This window comes from Enoplosus armatus, chromosome 2 (genome assembly GCF_043641665.1).
Source record: "Enoplosus armatus isolate fEnoArm2 chromosome 2, fEnoArm2.hap1, whole genome shotgun sequence".
Classification (NCBI taxonomy): Eukaryota; Metazoa; Chordata; class Actinopteri; order Centrarchiformes; family Enoplosidae; genus Enoplosus; species Enoplosus armatus.
Window position 1 is genome coordinate 7,346,347 of NC_092181.1, and position 21,146 is coordinate 7,367,492.

Below are 21,146 nucleotides of genomic sequence, written 5' to 3' on the forward strand. Positions count from 1 at the left end.
GTGTGACAGTCTAACTGTGCCCTGCCAAGGACTGTGTATGAGCATGCTTCCTCCGAGAGCGACAAGAATAGGGAAATGGAAAAAGTGAGCACGAGGAGGACAAAGCGAGGGCAAAGAGGAGAGAGAGCATTGTAGAAATAGGGCAAGGGATATTTAGGGTAAGGCAAGTGGGATGGAGAGCAAAGGAGAGAGAAAGGGTGGTGGGTGTTTAACTGCAATTTGCAAACTTCACTTCCAGTACAATTGAGCGAGAGAGAGAGAGAGAGAGAGAGAGAGAGAGAGCAACTGTGTGTGAGCAAAAGACTGAGGGAATGGTGGAAAGTTGGCAGATGGAGAGAGTGTGAAGGAAAACAGAAAGAGGTGAAAAGGAGGTTTTTGGTTTTAAATGGTGGCCTGAGTTATTCTACCCCCTCTCCATGGCTTCTTGACTTCCTCCCCTCTCCCAGCCCCACAGTCCCTTCCTTGACTGCCAAGACCAGTGACAGACGCTTGGCTGCCGGGGAGTGTTGAGGAACCTTTGCTTCTCGCCCCTCAAGCATCAAGTCACCCCTGTCATCGTTCCCTCCCACACAAATCAGGAGCCCATTCACAGGCCACTGCTAACATCTGTTACATATTTCAGCACCCACACTATTCCCTGGGAAAGGCCAGCCCGACACCAGGCGGAGCAAGTTGGGCTAATGCTAATGATAGCTAGCATGTGGTGTGACAAACGGCAAAATCAAAATATTGACCGGCGCAGTAAGCAGAGAGGAATTGTCTTGCAGATCCTCGTGAAGTAACAACAGAGAACCAGAAGGTTTATAGTACTTAAGGGCGTGCAAGAATGACAACAATATGCATTTAATATAAAAATAAGTTTAAGTTACAGACTGCGGAAGACATCCGACCAGAGATGTTGATCATACAGAGGAGTACTCTGATCGCACAGACAGCACAGGATCTACAACATGTTGCAACATGGTTGGGTGTGAATGTTGAATATTGCGTGAACGCGAATGTTGGTTCTGTGTCTGTTTGTGCAACATGACTGTGATGCCATTTTAGCCAGGACACTTTAAAATAAAGGGCAGATAAATTAAAACAAATTGGTAAAAATGCCAGGTCATCTCCTTCAGACAACATGAGGTTAATATGAGATGATTCAACTGTGTAACAAGAGCAGGAAGTCTGAAGGGATGAAAGGAAAGTTGATTTTAATGAAGCAAAGCGCAGTGGTGCTTTGAGCTAAATGCTAACACACTCACAATGAAAATGCTAACATGCTGATGTGCAGAAAGTTTACCATGTTTATCCTTATAGTTTAGCATGTTTAGCATATAATAGCACATTGACTAACTAGCACTAAAAACGAACGTCAATACTAATCCTGGACAAAGTGACCTGATGATGGCGCTAGATGAAAAATCTAAGGATCACCAAAGTTATTGCAATTGGCACGAATGTCTGCACCAAATCTCATAGCAATACATCCAATAGTTGATTTATAGAGATATTTCTGCCTGGACTAACGTGGTGGATCGACGAACCAACTGAGCGAGTGTTGGACATTGCCATCCCTAAAGCTGTACGCTAGCTAGCATGGCTAGAAAGTTCCCGTAACACAGGGGCAGAGAGGGGATGATGACATGAGGCAAAGGTTTGAATCAGGAACATCAAGGTTACATGGTATGCATTTTACAGAGCATAGGATGCTCAAGAGGCAGGTAGGCTAACCACAAGAGAGTGAACGAACAAATGAATAAACTAAGTGAGTTAGGAGAAGTTCAGCTGTGGATCATTCCACTTACGTTTAGTCTTATTTCAGTCTCAACTCCTTCACAACATGTCGCAGAGGGAAAATGAGAGCAGAAAGAATAGTTCACCACTTTCCCACTGTTTTCTACTACTCTCCCCCCGTTTTGTACTCTGTTGACCTATTTGCATCTACAGCATCTCGCTGCGTTTGAGTGGCTGCAGTCCTCCTCTGCGCTATGTTCGACAGCTATAACTTCTTAAGCCTAACACAATGCAGAGCAGCTTGTAAAAAGCCACAGAGGGTACAAAGCAGCAGAACAGACGGCCATCTCGCAGCGACAGCTGGATGTGTTTAATATTTACTGTTACAAGCCGGTGTTGGCTAGCTCAAACTCAATCCAGCCAAAATGCCAGGCTAGTGTGTGAAGGGAGAGAACAAGCAGCTCTCATGACAGGAATTAGTGACCACCAGAATCACCAGAAATAGTGATGCATTATAAGGGTGAATGACAAGACTGAAAAAGAAAGACTGAAAAACCTGAAACAAAATCAGCAGAATGCTCCTCTGAAGTCTTCAAAGAGACAGTAGATAAAAAACCCATGCTGCTAATTACTGTTCCAAGAAGCATGAAGCCCAATTTCCCATGAGAGATAGTAAGTACATGTGCGGATGTGATGCAGAACCGCAAACTCCCACAAGAAACCCACTGAACCTTCATGTAAACAAGGTGTTTTATACACATCAACACTGAACAGTTCCACTTCACAGCGCCTAACTCTCTCTAAATCTGAATCAGAAACACATGCTGGTATTTAGGGGCGGCTGCGGCTCGGGAGGTAGAGCGGGTCACCCGCTGATCACGGGGTAGGCGGTCCGATCCCCTGCTCCTCCAGGACACTGAACCCCCGAATTGCTCCAGATGGTCAGGTCAGCACCTTTGCATAGTCCAGTTTACTACTTGTTTGGGTAGTTTTAGCCATTAGTTATGACCAAAGTAACTGACCGTTTACTAAACCCCTCCCTCAAACTGCGACTGTCATCATAGATTAGCAGTCATACCTAGGCACAGCAGGCCAGTCAAGCTTTGGATTTCACAACATGTTGAAGTGGTGTGCATGGGACTCTGGTAGGGAGGGTGGTGTCTTTTTTTTTTAGGAATAGGTTAAACATTCTGATTATAGGCGCCACAAATGTAAATGTAGCTGCAAATGTTAGCATGTCCGGCTAACTAGCTTACCACCTACAGTAGTAACCTAGCAGTACTTTCAAGGCAAAGGAGCATTTCATTAGCTAACTACATTTTATGGGGTTACAGGTTACGATAGCCCGTCCACTGTGTCGTATTTCACCACTGAAACCTGAATGTTATCAGAGTTGAGGCTTCAGCAGATCTCTCCTGCTCTTTATTGGATTTGGATACTTCAGCAACTCCAGCCAAACTCCTTATCCAGGATAGTCCTAAAATCCCTTTCTGTTGTAACTTTAAAAGTGACACGCACTGTTCGAAAGTATGAACAATAAAGCATAAACCTTCCTCTCCACGTATGTAAGCTACAGCGGCACTAATCAAATAACAGTCCGATCTCACATTTTTCCATATCATACTTATCATCACACTTTTCATCCTTATAATACTGGGACTAACTTGCTACATGATCATTAACTGGTGAGGATGCTGACTGTGTGCCTGGGACTTGTTAGCTTTAGCCTCAGTCTTTAGCACAATACGTATCCATCAAGGGGTTCATTTTTTAGAACCCCTTTACAAGACTCACGTTTTACAGCTCATGGAGCTAACTTTAGCTTCATTAGCGAGCTAAAGCAGATGACATCTGCCAGGGACAGTTGTAACCTCGGCAAAATCAACGGTCGTCGGCTAGAAATGAGGAGCCTGCTTTTATCTGAAAACAAGGGCTGATTGTTTCAAAAATTACTATACATTTCTAGTGGTAAGTCTGCCATGTTATCATTGTAAATTGCATTTGTGCCATGTGAGAATGGAAAGCAACAGTAACTAAGGGGGGGCCGGGCTTAGCGAATGATCAATTGCTGATGTGGCGTTAAATGGTAAACTTTTACCTTGAGTAAAAAAGTAACATGATGTCCTCACATACAGCTGAAAAAGCACAGCGAGAGGGGTATCTCTGTACAGTAACTTAACACACCCACTAGTCTATTGCTGTGTGCCCTGATCAGAGCAGCAGAAGGAATGTGGGCAGATGTGTGGTCTCATAACACAATGTTAATAACCAGAACAACTACAATCAACCTGAAATGGAAACCTTACATCAACCCAGGAAGCAGTGGACAGCCGGAGGGCGGCCAGATTGAGGTGAATGGCGCTCTGCGTGAGCAGGTGAGGCAAAGGGGTCAGCAGCCGAGTCCTGTCTAGTGGACGTGGCGATGGAGACGAGAGGACGCGCTGACAGAACAGCCGGCATTCACCGCGCCCAGACTGTACCGCGCTCGCTGTACCAGGGGGAGATACAGGCAGCAGATGCACTCGTCGCCATTGCCTCGTCTGGTTTGTGCCAACGAGGGCACACAGACGCACACCAAGCACCTGCCTCACTGACTCCATATGCTGCCATGTGTCGAGGTGGACTCAAAGTCACTCGGTTCACTGAGTCTCAAACTCTAATAATTTTCATTACACATGCATGCAGGTTTTTATATAGATTTCTAGTTTGGGAATTGAAATCCCAGGCATAGGCAGTTTTCTGGAAAAGGCAAAATGGAAGGCAGAATGTGAAAATACAGCTCCCCCCCTCTCTGTTGCCCATCGGGCGAGCACGGACACGTGCACGCGCTTCAGCTTGATCTTGACCACAGGCAACCAGCGAGCCGACCCAGGAGTCCATCGCTTCGTCAACCGGCTGCTTTTTACATGGCTATAAAGTTACCTTCAATTGCCATGCCAACTTTTCCTGCTGTATTATCTCCTTCTGCACGTCTGTGCACACGCATCTGCATTCGTAGAGGTTAGGGTTAACAGCCAACAGGAACACTCTCTCTCTGAAACGACCTGTGATTGGCCCAAATCTCCCATCACAGGCTAGACTTTCTGAAGCCTGGAAACAGAGCAATGAGGAGGTGCAGAAGTCTAGTTTCCTCTCAGACCACTTGAATTACAATATACTGAAAGCTTATTATGTGCTTTTTGCCCAATGATGCCAAAATAAAACTGCCTACCCCAGCTTTAATTAACTGAACTGAGATTGTCACACATTCCCACTCACCCCACACACTCCAACCCCTCGACTCTTACTCTTCTTTCATGTTCAGTCATGTAGGTGACAGTTGACTGAGCACACTTGTCTCACTTTACACACACTGAGTCTTGGGAGCTGCCCATTCGTGGTCTACCGCTGGTCACTGAGCAGCTACACTGTTCCTGGATGCGGGTTAAACAGTTCAGACGCAATGACAGCAGTTACTGAGGGAGGGCAGAGCCTTCCTCACACACATAGCATAGAGTCTTCTCTTACGGTCTGATGACATAAGATGGTCACATCTATTTCATCCCATGTTTTTACGGGTATGTTCAGACTGCAAAGCAAACTTTAGAAAGTGACTCCAATTCATAAACATATGGACAGAGACACGGAGATATCAGAAAGAACAGGAATTTCTGGTAAGTTATGAAATCAGTCAGAGGCTGAGCTGTCACACACCACACGCTGAATGTCTTACAGCAAAGCCATTCATTAACACAAGGCCATATGATCACCAACATACGAGTATCCATCCAAAAGCACAAAAGGTCTCTTTCAACTATAGCTAACAGGTTACTTCTTACGCAACTGCTGCATTTGAAGGAGTGACTCACCCCATCAAACACATATTCATACAACCATATAAGACAACCAAGTAAAGGGAGGGCACTTTCAACTTTCAACAAAAAGATGCACACTGCCAGAAGATATCTTACGTCAAGTGAAAACTGTCAAGGACGCATATTGTGGCTGACGACAGAGAGTGGATGAAAAGATGCAGCGGATGTAACGCTGCTGATTCTGGCTCAGTTAGTCTGTTTGAGTAGGAATCCCTGATACTTAATAGGAAACTATTTTCAAATACTGTAATCTGATAAATATTAGATCCACAATGCCAGTTTCGGGGTTTGGATAATCTGTATAAAGTTAATTAACGAAATTGTCAAGGGAGTCAGATGAAATCGTGCAAACAGCACGGACAAATGTATGCACACCCGTCAGTCCGACTTGATCCGTCTCATCAATATCAGCGCTCCTGCCTGGGTGCCTGTAAAGTGTGCTCGACTGTATCCGTCTGAACACAAACTCCATAGCAACAGAGTGAGTCTCCTTGAGGCAGAGTGTGTTTAAGTAGCAAAGAAGGGGAGAGGTGGGCACAAATAATAGACTGCTAGCCTTAACCTGAGGGGAGTCACTCCTCGGCTCCGCGGTACACTTGCCATTAGTGATGACGTTTGATGTACTACATGCAGAGTGCGGGCAGAGACGCGGTGCATTATGCATGAAGTTTGGGGATCGGGGAAAAAATATACATATATACATGTGCCCTGGTGTATGATGGAAACGAGAAGGAGGGATGGAAAGGGAAAAGGGCTGAGGGCGAAACGTTCAGTGTGAAAGATGTTACCTGAACCTGACAGCTCAGGCAATAATATTTCTTTAACAGTCATGTTGATGAAGCAGAATATGGGGAAATTGATTTGTACTGAGTGCACATTGGCGAAAGAAAGAAAAAGTGATGTAGTTGGCCTGGTAATTAGTGCAGTTGTAAGTGAGGTCACTGGGATGAACCCTTAACAGCTGCTGATGGTGCTCTGGCCCCATCTACCCCTGCTGGCTGTAGTACACACGTACACACACACACACACACACACACACACACACACATATAAACACATAAACACACTAACACTGAACACGCAGATGGAGAGAGACACAAATCCACACAAAACACACCATAAGGCCAGTGAGTTTCCCCATTGTTTCCCTTTCTGCAATCATCCCGGTCTCCCCGCTCTTCTTTACTATGCACAATCAGCGGCAGTCAATGGATCAATCAGCAATCAGGCTTCAGGCTTGCTGGGGGACACATTCTGCCTCGGCCTGCTTCATTCTCCTGTCGGAGCCGACTGCCCGCCTGCTCGCACACACGCACGCCCGACCGCCCGCCCGCCCGCACCATCCCATGCCTCCCTAATTTACCAGGCAAATTGGAAGGAGCCACTGTGAGCCACCGAGGGGCTCGGAGTCGAGATGTGGCATGACTTCTATTTGGCTTGTTTTCCTCGTGCCGGTGCTCTGCGGCACCTTGGCTTTTCCCTTTGTGATCCGCTGAACATGTTCAGATGCACGCGCGTGTCACGCTAGCTGCAGTGTTGTAGCATTTCTGCCAAATCCCTTTTGCTTCCCATCTTCACCCTCCTCCGACTCTTATTTGCTCTTGTTTGGCTTTCCTTTGAAATGATTTCTAATGGCAGTATAGTGTGCCAGGCTACTTCATTGGAGTCTTCTCACTAACAAAAGAATTGTGTCACGTTACCTCTAGTTTTATTACAGGTGTCAAGGTCAGCAGATACAATAGGTGAGGCTGCAACTAACAATGGTAAGTTAACACTGCCTGTGAGCCTACCCCTCCCTCTGACACACATGTCTAAATCAACCAAAGGAAGGTGAGTGGGGCAGGGGGGTATCAGGAGGTGTGGCTCTGTCCTAGGCCACCCCCCCACTTGGCTTACTAACACTATGGAGAGTGTATGGATGTATTCAAAGAGCTGTGGCCTGTGGCCCAAAAAGCATTTTACCCAGGACACCATGAATGACAAAAAAATGCACATTATTATTGCATGCAAGGTTTAACAACAACAACAACAACAACAACAACAACAAACTTTCCCAAACACCAAAAAGAGCTAATTCTATGTGCATGACGACATCTCAGTGTGCAGTTGGACGCACAACACTGAAACAGCCCAGGATAGGAGAACGCCTTTTTGGCCTATGTGCCGTGGATTAAGGAAACTGGATACTGTGTTCCAAGATGGTGTACCAATAATTCCAAGATAAGTTGCTCACTCGGCGCATACACTGAAGAAGGTCTTCTGCCTTTTTGGGCCTATGGATGAATGCACACCCTGCATTACAGACACTTTTTTTGTAGCCGAGTTGGCTGACTTCCTTCTGGCTCCCCACACACACACCTTTCTTTATTGGTTTTTATTTCATCGGACCCAACGGATCAAATTTTCATAGCACAAAGAGTCACTTCAGCGCTCAGAAAAATGTAATCAGTGTTTTACAGTTGTCTCTTCCATAATGATGTGCACGGGGGGGGGGGGGTTTGCTTGCTTGTTTTGGCCGATAATGGCCCGTGCAGAAAGATGCCGGGGCGTCTCGGTTTATCCCAGAGACATCCGATGTGGTGTCTGGGACGGCTCAGGACATCTAAACAAAAAGGCTACTACTTTTTTTTTTTTTTTTTTTTTGCCTTCTCTTGGCAAGTTTGACAACTTCTGTGGCATTTCACACTTTTCTGAGCACAATTGTACACATTGTGAATTATGAATGCGTCCAGGTTCACTTCCATTCAACCGTGTTAACATGTGTAAACTTTCATTGTTGGTCCTCGGGTCAGGGGAATTATTCCAGTAACTTGCGTATGACATGCAAGTCATCAAAACAATCAAATGTGCTGGTTGATTCTCTTTCGTTGTTTCAGCACTAGTGAGGTTACAGATCATCATGTCATCACATCAAGTAATGCACTATGTATGTAGGCGAGTGTTATTTATTCATAGAGAGGGAAATGGAGAAGAGGATAGAGGTGGGAGGACTGTGCTCATGCATATGGTGGTGTTACGTTTGCTCTTGGCCTGGAACTCTCCCTCACACATCTACCGTACAAATCCCAGCAGGTAACCACTCTCGTCATTTTTACCTAACGTTCCCTCACTCCCTCCATCTTTCACGTTTATTTATAACCATCACAGAGATGGGGGTGAAAAGGTGGAGTAATGCTTGCGAGCCTTTCGGGATTCCCTGCAAATCTCTGCTGTTTAATTATAAAAAATAGAACCAGGAAGCCCCCTTGCCCCCCCCACACCCACCCCCCACACACCCAGTGCTTCCGCATTGCTGATCTCTTGCCATGAAGAGCAGGAAGGCTAAAACCACTGGCTGCTGCATATTTTAGTTGTACAACGGAAAATATCACGAGTAATATCTGGATGCTCGCTTCATATCCCAGCGGATGGGAGCAAACCACAACGCAGGCCCATTCACCCACTTCAATGAAGCTGTCAAAACAAGCGAACAGCAGAGGAACCATCAGTATGGTATCCCTCTCTTACAGGTCACGCACACAACCAGCTACATGGATGTTAATGGTTTCATTAGGGGGCAAAATGGTGGTGGTGATAAGCTTATGTAGTGAATGTAGTGAATTATTCAATGTCTTGAGTGGGTTGTCCTGCCAGCTGAAACTGCTAATGCGAGCTGCCGCTGTCAATGTTTGTTTTCTGTTCATCCCGAAGGTAATTTAAAATTGACAGGCCCCTCATTGTGAACGCAGTGGAAGAGCATGTAAGGTTTAAATTTGTACCAATGAGCAGTAACGGTGCCCCCCCCCCAAAAAAAACATCACCCTCTTTCTTGCTGGTGATGATGTCACCTCTCCCGAGCAAGAGCCTCGGAGTCTTACGTAACGCGGGGCAAGGCTCCGTATGCTCTGAAGGGTGGGGGGGATGGGTACGTTTGGTAGAGGGCACTTAGGGATGTGTGTGACAGAGCGAGAGCAAAAGACACACAGTGAGGGAATGCAAGTGTGTGTGCGCAAAATTCTGCCCTGCTCCCTTCTCACTGATGATATAATACTTTCAGGCCGTTGTCATGGAAACGAACAGGCACCACAGGCTAGATTTGGCATTGGGGGGTAAGATGACGAGGGGAGGGGGCTGTCTAACTGCATTTGGAGATTTGGATGGCAGGCTCTTATTTGGATTGCACTGTATGTGTGTGTGTGTGTGTGTGCACGCAGATGCTGTGGCTGTTGCTGTTTTGCTGTTCTGATGACTAAGCATATTAGATTACAATTTGGTACAGACCAGACCCGACCTCTGGAGTAAAGGCTCAAGAGAGGATTTTATTGTGTGCGTGTGTGTGTGATAGATAAACAGACAGACAGCGAGTGAGAGACAGCGCAGCACAAACACACTGCGATCTATGTGACTGTTTGATGAAACTCTATTGCCATTCTAGTGGGTCTATAGGTGAGTCTATGAAGACAGTTTGGCTCTAATACAAATTGGACTTACTTTACAGACTTACACACTAGCTGGAAATCAGATCCTGGGTCAACCTGGTATCAATACTCCTGATGTTTTCCTAAGTAAAAGGCAGCCACCTTAAATAATAATTTTGTTAAGTTAGTCGCTAAGATCTGAAAACACAGCAACATCGCTACAATGAAGTCTGATGGGGCAAATATCTGGAGACAAAACCACAAATGTCCTCTAATTCCTCATTGCTCAAGAAAACTGTGTGCATACACAACTGCAGTATGTCAAAGTTAAACCAGGAAGTTACTGTTACCTATAAACTGTGATGGACGTTTCCGCATTCCCAGACATCAGCTCTGAAGCTGCGCTTGCTTGGCTGATTGGCATCAGCTGTTTAATCCATGCATCACCATGTTATTTTTCCCCCCACCCATTTTGAGGTAAGTCCCACCCTATTGTGCTGTGATTGGCTAGTACTCTTTAGTTTGATGCGTCTTTGTGATCGAGCTAGCTATCTAGCTATGAGCTGATTAGTTAGACTAATACTTCTGACATTAAGATAATAAGCATAGCTTTTTCCCTAAGTGCTTCAATTTTAAATATTTTTTTCCTCAATAGCAACACATGGTTCAAGATTGAGTGTAATATGTTTATTAAATAAAGATCTGGTTATGAATCCATGATTTGCTGAGATGCAAATGTTGAACGAGGGGTTAAATTGCATAGTTAAATTGAGTTGCATCCCCTCTGTGGATATAAGGATGTCAAATATATATATATATATATATATATAATATAATATATATAATATATATATTTGTATTATTATTACATTATCATCAATGTAAGTGGTGTCTTTAGTGTTGCCAACAAGACTTTCCAAAAATACTAAAAATTATATATTGTCCTTTAATAATCAGGATCGGCAGATACTAAATATTAAAGGACTCGGATCAACATCCCTAGTTCATGTGTGTGTTCATAAGTTATTCCAGCAGAATCCTTGTTGCTCCCTTAAAGAGCAGAGCCACCAAATCGAATTTTACAACCATTTGCTATAAATGGTAATTTCCTTTATGTGTCTCTGACTGAACTAAGTAATAAACTTAGTGAGTTCAATATTACTATTACCAATAGAAATGATGGTTGTAAAAAAGTCGTGTGTGGTTGCCTAGTAGTCATTATGGCTTATTCACAGTTATCAGATCCCACAATAAGTTGATAGAATTAACAAAGGGACAGTTTTATGTGGTAAATTGCCACAGTGGAACTGCATTAGCAGATCAGTGGCTGCCGCGGTGGTGATGAATAACAGCTAAATATGCCGTTAATGAATTCACAGGGCTGTGAAGCACTATGGATTTGCAATACATCTCCCTCTGCTTTGTCTCGTCAAACTGCCATCAACTGGAAGCTACTCCAGCCATTTATGAATCCAATGATTTTGCATCGCACGCTTCTCCTGGCTAATTATGCACAATGGGAAATGATCCTTTTTCTATGTGTGTGTGTGTGTGTGCAATCACTGTGTGCTTTCCCCCTGTGAACATATCTCCTGAATGATGCGAAAGCCACTTCCCCCATAGCGTACACATGGTTTGGTGGTGTGGTAGGAGATTGCTTTGAAAGATAGACTGAGTTGGCTTGAGATATTTGGACTTACAGGGGAAAGAGAAAGACGGATCTTCCAGGGATTGATCAGAAAGGTAAACTCCAAATACCATCTGATCAACTTTATTTAACTTACTGTTCTTTGAAGGATCACTAACTGGGGGGAAAAAAAAGATATGCCACAGCTGGCATGTACACTTATTCTTTATCTAGTCAAAGGGAATAAGTTCACTGAAGCACAGCGCAATTGCCCTGAAAAAAAAACAAAAAACGGACTTTCCTCCTGATTTAGAAAACAGAATAATATGTGCTTTCCTAAAGCTGTGAGATGAACAGCCACTCAGCTTTAGGGCAAACAAACTTGCCTATGAACGGCCAGCCCATTTTGTAGCTCTAAAGTCCATACGGCTCAGAACTATAAAACATAGAAATGATAGATATGGCTAGAAGCAAAGCGTCCTGGGAGTTTGACTCGACTTTGTTTTTGGGTTTTTTTTTGCGAGGTAGAGCAAAGAGAGCGCTGTTAACTTTAACATCGACACGCTCTCTCACGCGGGTGATGAAGAGGTTGCAATCGAGCCGATGTCACAAGGAGTCATGGCTGCCCCTTGGAAGCGCAGCAGTCACGTGAAGCTGTCGATGCTTTAATGGTGCTGGGACAACACAGAGCAAACATTAAGGACAATAACAAAAACAACCAGGGGGATGATGGCGCTCGGAATAACAAAAAAAAAGAAAGAAAAAAAAAAAAGGTGATTAAAGTTGCATTTCCCACCCTCGGGGGATCTGTAGAAGCTCATCCCCGTGTACATCTCGTGCATATTCTGAGCGCACGTGGAGGGCTGGGGGCCTGTTCTGCACATGCTCAGTGGGCGATGATGATGCGGGCTGACACATCGCATGTCGTGAGCGTTGTTACCGTGCTGAGTAATGTGACATTTAAGGACTCCCGCTTTTTTTTTTTTTCTTTTCCCCTTCCTTGCACAGTTTGTGGCACGCTCACACACTGTGCCCGAACAAACATCTATACATACACAGATGTGCTTGCATGCACACACACACACAAACACACATGTATCATGAGTCTAGCTGCCTTCAGCTGAGAAGACATCATTTCTGCATGGTTTGAGTAGGACACATCACTCACTAGTTCATGACTCTGTGTTTATTCTACTACATGTATCTTCTTTTCGCCCTTTGTAGTGTTATACTGCTACGACAGAAATCACATATTCTTACATGAGCTGTGTATGAACACTTACATAAGAACAGAATCATTATTCATGAATGCACAGTCGCAGTTAGAGGTTACAGAAGATGGGCCGTGATTGAACAGTGGACTGAGGAAACCGTGGACAGGAATAATGAAACAAGCTGTTGGAAGTCAAACTTCACTGTTGGATAATTCCAGTTTTTTTCACAACTTGGGTCATATTTTTGCCATATTCCCTACAACAAAAGTTGCAAGGTGCAAGAAACATGAGCACTCAGATAATCACACAGGTTTGACGCAAGCCAACAGTTTAGCCAAATAATGAAAACCTCTTTATTTGGAGGTAAAACCAAAACAAAGCCACCAGTGCGCAGCAAAACGTTGTGACCGTCACGACAAGTCCAGTAAGTTAAAGTCAAACCAGAAAGTCAGTCAGTAAACTATGATGGATGTTGACAATGGATAATTTGGGTATAATTTCAGCGTCCACCTTTGTTTTCACTCCCAAATAAGTGCCGTTTAGTGATGAGCGGGCAGTGTACAGTGGGTTTTTAGAGCTTTCTGCTGAAGGTGGTTGCCTGCTGCAGCAGAAAACGACGCTGTGAGAGCAGTGAGAGTGAAATAGTAAAGTTGTGGGCCGTAACAGCTAAAAAATGAGCCGAAACTCGCTTTAAAGTTCCGTAAAGCTGAGGGAAAAGGTCAGTTACCATTCCCTCAACATACCCTTATGTGCATCATCGGTAAGTAAGGTCCTACATTTCCCAGAATGAATTTCAACAGCACACTGAGAATGGGCCTGAACATACATTAATAAATGACCCAGAAATGCAAGATACATTATCAGCAGCTAGTGTTTCAGGGTGGATTACTTCCCTGTAGCAGCTCAGTGGCCTTCTGTACAAGCCTATGGTAATGCAGGTGTGATTGGGTGATTATGTACTGTATGTATTAAGCTGGATTCTGCTAAAAAAAAAGAAAAAAAGAAAGAAAGTGCACTCTCATTTAACCAGAACTGAATGAACAAAGCTGAAAAAAAAAGACTGATGTTCCCATACATGAGGTCTGAACATGTACCATGACTGAGACACATATGTTGCCAAATCAAAATAAGCATTTTTTTCAGGGAACAATTCAGGGAATCTCTCTCTAAAACACACTAGTGTGTCATTTGAATAATCACTTTTGACTCACCAAGTACCTAGAAGATCTCTCCGCCTGATAAAAGTGGATACTGACATTTATTCAATAACAGGTGGTCACGTCAGAAAGCCTTTCTGGTCAACAATATGTTAGAAAAACAAACCCCATCCAGTGTCATACTGCATGTCACATCCACCAGCACATCAGCAGGGCCAGTGTGACAAAACTCACGGGGGTCTAAGCTTGGGCATAACCCTGGCCTTTCACTGTACCGCCGGTGACTCACTTTTAAGCAGTGTACATCACCATGGTAACATGGGCTTACTCTGGAGCAGGTTAAGATCAGTCTATTGAATCCATGTAGAGAGCTCAACCCCTCATGATTCATCTGTGTGGAAAAATGGCATCACTGCTGCATTCAGGTCAGATGAGTGAGAAAACGCATTGAAACAACTGCAAGGAGAAAGAGTTCTACGTAACTGGTAGTATGAAGGGCAACAGTGATTTATTATAGAAGAGATACGTGTTTGTAGCATTTCTGGGACACTTGCCCTCTCTGGCTATAAAATATTGCTTCCAAGAAGTAGCAGGTATCTTACAAAACATTATTTGAATATCAATAATGAATGAATTTTAGTCTTGCGCTGACATTTTGACATGAGTGACTGAAGCAATAGAATGCACCCACATTCCCATTACCTCAGCATGAGGCCAGCTTCGTGGATAGAAAATCTTTTCACATCTGCAGTGTGGTGACACAGTACTGCATCAAAAGGCACTGATAAGACTATTAACTTACATATTTACACCGTCTGCAGCTCAATCTCTACAGCCTCTAAGCAACAATGATAGTTTTCATTCTTACAGTGGTTTGTATTAATGTTTTTGATTTAGTGTTTTTTTTTTGAGAGATCACACATTTTCCTCAAATCTCCACACTTACTGTCTATAATAGTGTGCTGAAAGCAGCATATTTTTACATAATCCTACAATCAACCAAATTATGCTCTTGTTTGTTGTAGATTATTTTAAGTCATTGCTTGTTTTATATTGTAGTTGCGTGCCACTGCAACAACCTAATTTCCTAACGGAGATCAACTTTATCTTATCTCATATTTAACAGGTACTAAGTGGCGGGGGGGTTTTTTGTAAACAAAGTCATGTTTACATTCAGTGTTTCTCACCAAAACACACTGTGTGTATCCCTGAGGATATAATCAACGTGTTCAATGCATTTATTTCCACATAAAACACTTGCAAAGCCGATTTTCGGAAGAATTGACACCCCGGTTTGCTAGCTAGCAGTCTTCTTCCTGCGCATTGCTACATATCTTTGCACATTAACGCCAACCAACTGTCCAAATTGAGTTAAGAACAGAATCAGACTTTTGATATCATACCATATAAATGATAATATCATAGAAAACAGAGGACTAGAAAACAGAGGTAAAGACCAAACTGCAGGGATTGCACTCTGGCTAGTTAAGGTTAGCTGGTGAGATGGCCTTAGCTAAAGCTACTTTACCCACTTACTCATGGTTCCAGGTATTGAAAAGTGTAATAAATTATATATTAAACTTATTAGTTCAAATGGACAAACAGGGTGAAAAAACTGCTTTGAAGCACTACCAGCGGTTAAAACCTCCACAGGGTATCTTCAAATCACTTGATCTGGATCTGGATATTTGTTACAAACTCCACTCATTTAATTTGACAGGTTTCTTGGACATGTTAGCTGGGACTGACATTGTTTGAAAGTGGTAATTCAGCTGGTGCAATGATACGCTGACTATGTTAGAATTCATTTTCTTGACACTCTCAGACATTCTTTAAACGTTTTCCTTCTTCTGTGGTGTCGCAGCCTGTTATCAAAGTTGTTGTTGCTGTTTTTTTGGCTAAGAAGCTACTGTACTTAATACTATAGTGGTATCACCTTGAGATGCCACTATAACTCGCATGAATGTATGTGCGTATAATACTGTATCCACAAGAGACAGAGATGAGAGGGAAAAGGAGAAAGACTGGAGGAAAATAACAGAGATCCTGGTCTATTCTGTGATCTGCACAAAGAAACACACAGACACACTCCCACACACACAGTGGGTGCGTCTGTTGCTAGCTAGTTTACAGCTAACGTCTGTACAGTTGGCACAGTACTTTGGCTGCTTGGGGCAAATAAACACAAACGGTCCAGCAGTCAAATTCACATGAATGACGTGAGGTGGAAATTTGCTTTGTTTTCTGACTGAAAACACTTTTACAATTTAGAGATCTAATTTGAAAGCTTAAATAAGGCTTAAATCCAGAAAAGAGACTTGAACTTATTTTCTTAGTGTGTGGAGTTTACATAAGAACTGTAGACTTCAGCTTTAGCAACAAGTCAGACTCTTCCTCTTCCTAGACGTCTTCCCAAAGTGAGCAATCAAACAAAAAGGGCATTGCTCAGGGACAGGACCAAGACCCAAGAACCCCTCGGACACAATTACAGAGTATGTTGGAGATCTTGGTGCAAAGACAAGAGCCAGTTGAGCTCTTGAGCTGTAATGTAATGCACCATGTATGGAGGGCACCAGTCAACACCATCCCTTTGGTTTCACTTTGGAGACCGGAGGTACAGAAAACAAATCATGCCAGTGCTTAGTGTGAACATGTTTTGTCTAACAGCACAAAAGTCTCCAAGACCTGTGAACAAAGCGTTCAGCTAACAGCGTCTCCTTTTTAGCCGGCACTGACCATCGCTTTCACAAATGTTTCAGGAAAGAAACGAGACATCCCTACTTGTTGTGTTGTGTGTTTTTCATTCGCTGACATTTCCATGGCAATAAGTCGGCAGCCAGCGGTAGCGGTCATGGACAGATTTTGGTAATCAGCGGTACATGAGTCAGTTATGTTTACATCGAATCAAATGATGCATCTCACTCCGATTAGGACAACAGTTCCGTTTAGCTGTTCACATGCCTATTCCGTGGTAGATCTCAAACGGCCTGCTTTACCATTTGGGATCTGTGGATCTGTCAATCCTCATCAAAGCCTCCCGGCTGCTCAACTTCTCCGTGTGAAGAGCTTATCCTCAGATAAGGCAATCTGACAGATTGAAATATTCGCGTTCGTAAAGCACATCAAACACCTCATCGCGTACTCCCTGCACTTTAACCTTTTATGTGCCACATGTGTGCCGCCTGGCCGAGTCATGCAAAGGCAGAGCAAGTAATTGCCTTCACAGAACACATCATACATTCATTCTTTCCTCACGCTATCAAACCCCATCGGCTCCCCTGTTCAAGAAATTCAATCTGTTATCCATTTACAACGTTAATATCTATCAAACGTGTATCTTTATGTAATGTAATGTATTTCACAACTTCTTTTTTAATGAACTCTGACATCCACTCATACCCAACCAGACAAGCAAAGGATATTCATCTTCCCGACAATATGCCATGAAATACTGAGGACACTTTGGAATACCAGTCCCCTCACCATCAAAACATGTCCATCACTGCCAGTGTTTACGTCTAACATGAAAAAACACCTGTGCCATAGTTAATGCGCTTAGTTAATGTGTGTGTTTACGTTTGTTTTATATACTACTGTTATTGCTATAACTACTAATTTTCTTTCTTTTTTTATCTTCTTGTGAAAAGCAAAGTATTGGGATAAAGTGTAAATTACTACTATTTGTTATATAAGTTATAAGTTATTACTATGGGCTATGTTTTGTTTTTTTTTGCTTTTACCACCCACTTGGTCCTAATAAACTAAACTAAACTGCCTCTCTTGCTGCACCACTATATAAAACCTGAAGAAGCCGTGAAGACAATGCCCTACCATTAAATAAAGATTTCCCCCCAGCTGGCCAATGAGTGAAGAGGAGCATGTAAATTGCAGAAAAACAATGCAGAACATTTATCCAGTTCAAAACGGAACAGTAAATGCAAAGAGTGACGGAGAAGAAGCAGGTCAATAATGGTAAGAAAAGATGATGACAACATAATCACAACATCCTCTGTTCGGGTCTGGCCAGGAACCTTTGTCTCTTTCCCCCTCATATTCTGTCAGCGCCTTTTTACTCTAATAAAGTTAGGAAATGCCAAAAATGCCCACATGGAAACAACTGAGACATGTCAAGGAGCCTGCAACTCACTAAGTATTTTAACTGTATACTCAGCATGCTGTTTAGAAAAATATTTTGCGTGGGAGCCTTTATGTCCTCTAAAGCTCTTTGGAAAGAGGATGTTCCAGGCCCTCAGGAAACAGCCTCAACATCGCTCACAGTCACACCAGCAGGATGAATCTTTAAAGGTGTGTCAAGCCACTTTTGCTGCTGGCAAACAACCTGAGCTCTATAATTCAGCAGGGGGGAACTGGGAAGCATGTCCTCCGTAGAGATAGGAGAACGACAGAGGAGAAACATGACAGTCAACGAGCAAGGAGATAAAGGACAGCAGCAGCGAGAGACAAACAGAAAACAATGCTAGATACACTGAAGAGTAAGAGAGAGTGAGGGAAAAACAGGCAGAGGATCAGCGGGAGCTGATGTAGAGGGGACTCTGACTCGCTGAGCTAATTGCTGTGATGGATCGGCCTTATTCCCCTGAGCATGGAGCTCCTGCTCCTGCAATAACACAACAGGATGACTTTGCCAATCTGCACGTTAGGCAGTTATGAAAGAACTTTGCCACCATCTGCAACTGTTAATACAGTTGTTGTCATTGTGTTGGGGAAGGCAGCAGCAGCCCACTCAGAGCTAATATTGTAATATGGCAGGATTGATTTCTCAGAGGAAATCATTCTAGGAGCTCTCCGGGTCAATGTTGCATTTGATTAGTGGAGGTCTATTGTCGAGGTATTAGGCAGTCATCTTCCTTTTTTCTGATTTGATTAATTCATCAGCTGTATTAGTGTATGGCCACGCTTACTTGCTTGCATCTGGCACGTGGGGAGGAGCCAGGAGGTTACCCACGTGAAGTGAGTCAAGCATGAGCAAAAGCACACACACACACACACACACACACACACACACACACACACACACACACACACACACACACACTCCTACTCGCTGCAGAAAGCGTGGCGAGCAACCCTCGCATTAATCAATACTACTCTGAACGAGGCTCAACTTGCAGCCACACGCATGCGCGCGCACACACCACATTTCTCACAGGGAAGCCCTGATTAAGTCATAGCAGCCTCCTTTCTTAAAATGTGTTGAATCGGAGCTGAGCCGAGCGGAGAGGAGAGGATCTTTAATAACGGAGGAGGGCAGTCTCCGGGGAAAGACCCCTGGAGAGAGAGCAGTCACATGTACAGGATACCCAGACCACTAGCTGTCTAAACACACAGCCAATGCTACTGCACACAGAGCTGCACGGGGGGTTACATTAACCCCCTGTGTTTGGTAGAATGACCGTAAGAAAATAGAAGCATCTGGACTGCGGTGGTGTGTGTATGTGTATGAAGCTGATGGAGGAGGAAGACAGGAGTATGTGTACGTGCATGGACGTGTGCTAAAAAGTACAATTTCATCAGCTTTACTGCAGCTGAAAACTACGGTATGACTAATCTCCCCACTGCTCAGACATCTTCAAAAGTAATGGATTTTTCTTATTTTCCACCATAAACGCAGGGCATCAAAGTACAATGCGGCCGAGTGCCCTGAATTAGTGCAGCAAAGTCATTAAAATGAACAAGTCTTGTTTTCCATGATAAAAGGAAGGTCAAGAGCAGGACAGAGCTCTTTTTGCTTGTATTCACCTCCCCAAATACACACACACACACACACACACACACACACACACACACACACACACACACACACACACACAAATCGCCACTCACAACCACACATACTCTATGCAAACTCACCACCTCTTTTCTAGCCAGGAAACTCTATTTGACATTTTCGGTAATTTGTGAACCTCAAGGGGGCAGAGGCAGAGAGAAAATAGGCAACAAAGATGTAACCGTGCTCAACCATTACGACCAGCCACTGCCTGTGCCCCCCCATCTTTTTCCCTTAACTGAAAAATGACAGTGATGGAGAGGGGGTGGGGGGACTAAACGCTTATCTGAATCAATAGGAGCGGCAGGATCCTCACAATTAAAATCAAGGAGGGAGACGTAATGACGGGTATGATGGCTTGTTTCATGTGTGGCTGGGAGGGGAAAAATAAGCAAACAAGGGCCCTTTTCTCCCTCTCTCTCTCTCTCTCTCTCTCTCTCTCTGTCTTTCTGACTGTCTCTCTCCCGTCTCATCTTTCGAGCACTTGATCAGCAGGCCTCTAATTTCAGGGCAACAATCAGTGCCGCCGTGCTGCATCCTCCCAACGCAGAGCTCATGTTGGGATACTTCCTCATCAGCCAGGCTTTTGCTCCACACTGTGGCTGGCAAGCTGTGGAAATACACACACACACACACACACACACATCTGTTGTGCACAAATACTACATGATCACATAGAAAACTAGTCAACACGTTGAGAAGCTCAAAGTCGAGATGAAACTGCGATGTATTTCCGACAGGACAGACAGGCGGGACATACCACTGGGAGGAATTCGATTTGGACACCAGGAGACACACCGACGTACCTTGCTGTTAGCTAGCTAACTAATGAATGATAGCTCTCTGCCACTATAAGTTGAAGATTGATTGACTGGGTAGTTGTCATGATATTAATAGTTGAAGTTGGTTGGCTTCAAGCTTACGTAAGCACACGTCATATTTTGTTTTACAGGGAGAAAACATGATTGGATTTTTAAATAAGTAATACAAAGAAATGTATTTTTTTGTATTTCTTTTGGCATATATTGATTAAATATGCAGGCTATCTGTGGCACACTGAAATAACAGCTGCAGCCTACTGGATTTGGGACACAGTTTTCACCAGCTTGATCCGTGATATGAATGAAAGTTTAACTGGAGAATGGGACTCCTGAAATTTACACGCGATCAGCTGATCGTTTTATACGAGAAGAAGTATCACTTTGTTGGTGTTGTGGGAACGACTGGCGTCTGGCTAAACAGAGTGAACCCCCCCCCCAGAGATATCGTCTTTTGTATTCCTCGCACTCTTCTTCCTTCTTCAAAACCTGGTGCCTACGCTACCCAAAATGCAGCTCAACCACAACAGTTTGGCCAGAGACTTGGGTGTGTTATGCTCGTAACGGCTAAT

General features: G+C 43.8%; 1 protein-coding gene across 1 annotated transcript in view; it reads right to left on the reverse strand.

Moving 5' to 3' along the window:
• Nucleotides 1-21,146, reverse strand: part of LOC139291383 (sodium/potassium/calcium exchanger 3-like) — a 43,200-nt gene that overhangs the window by 14,524 nt on the left and 7,530 nt on the right. The window lies entirely within an intron of this gene.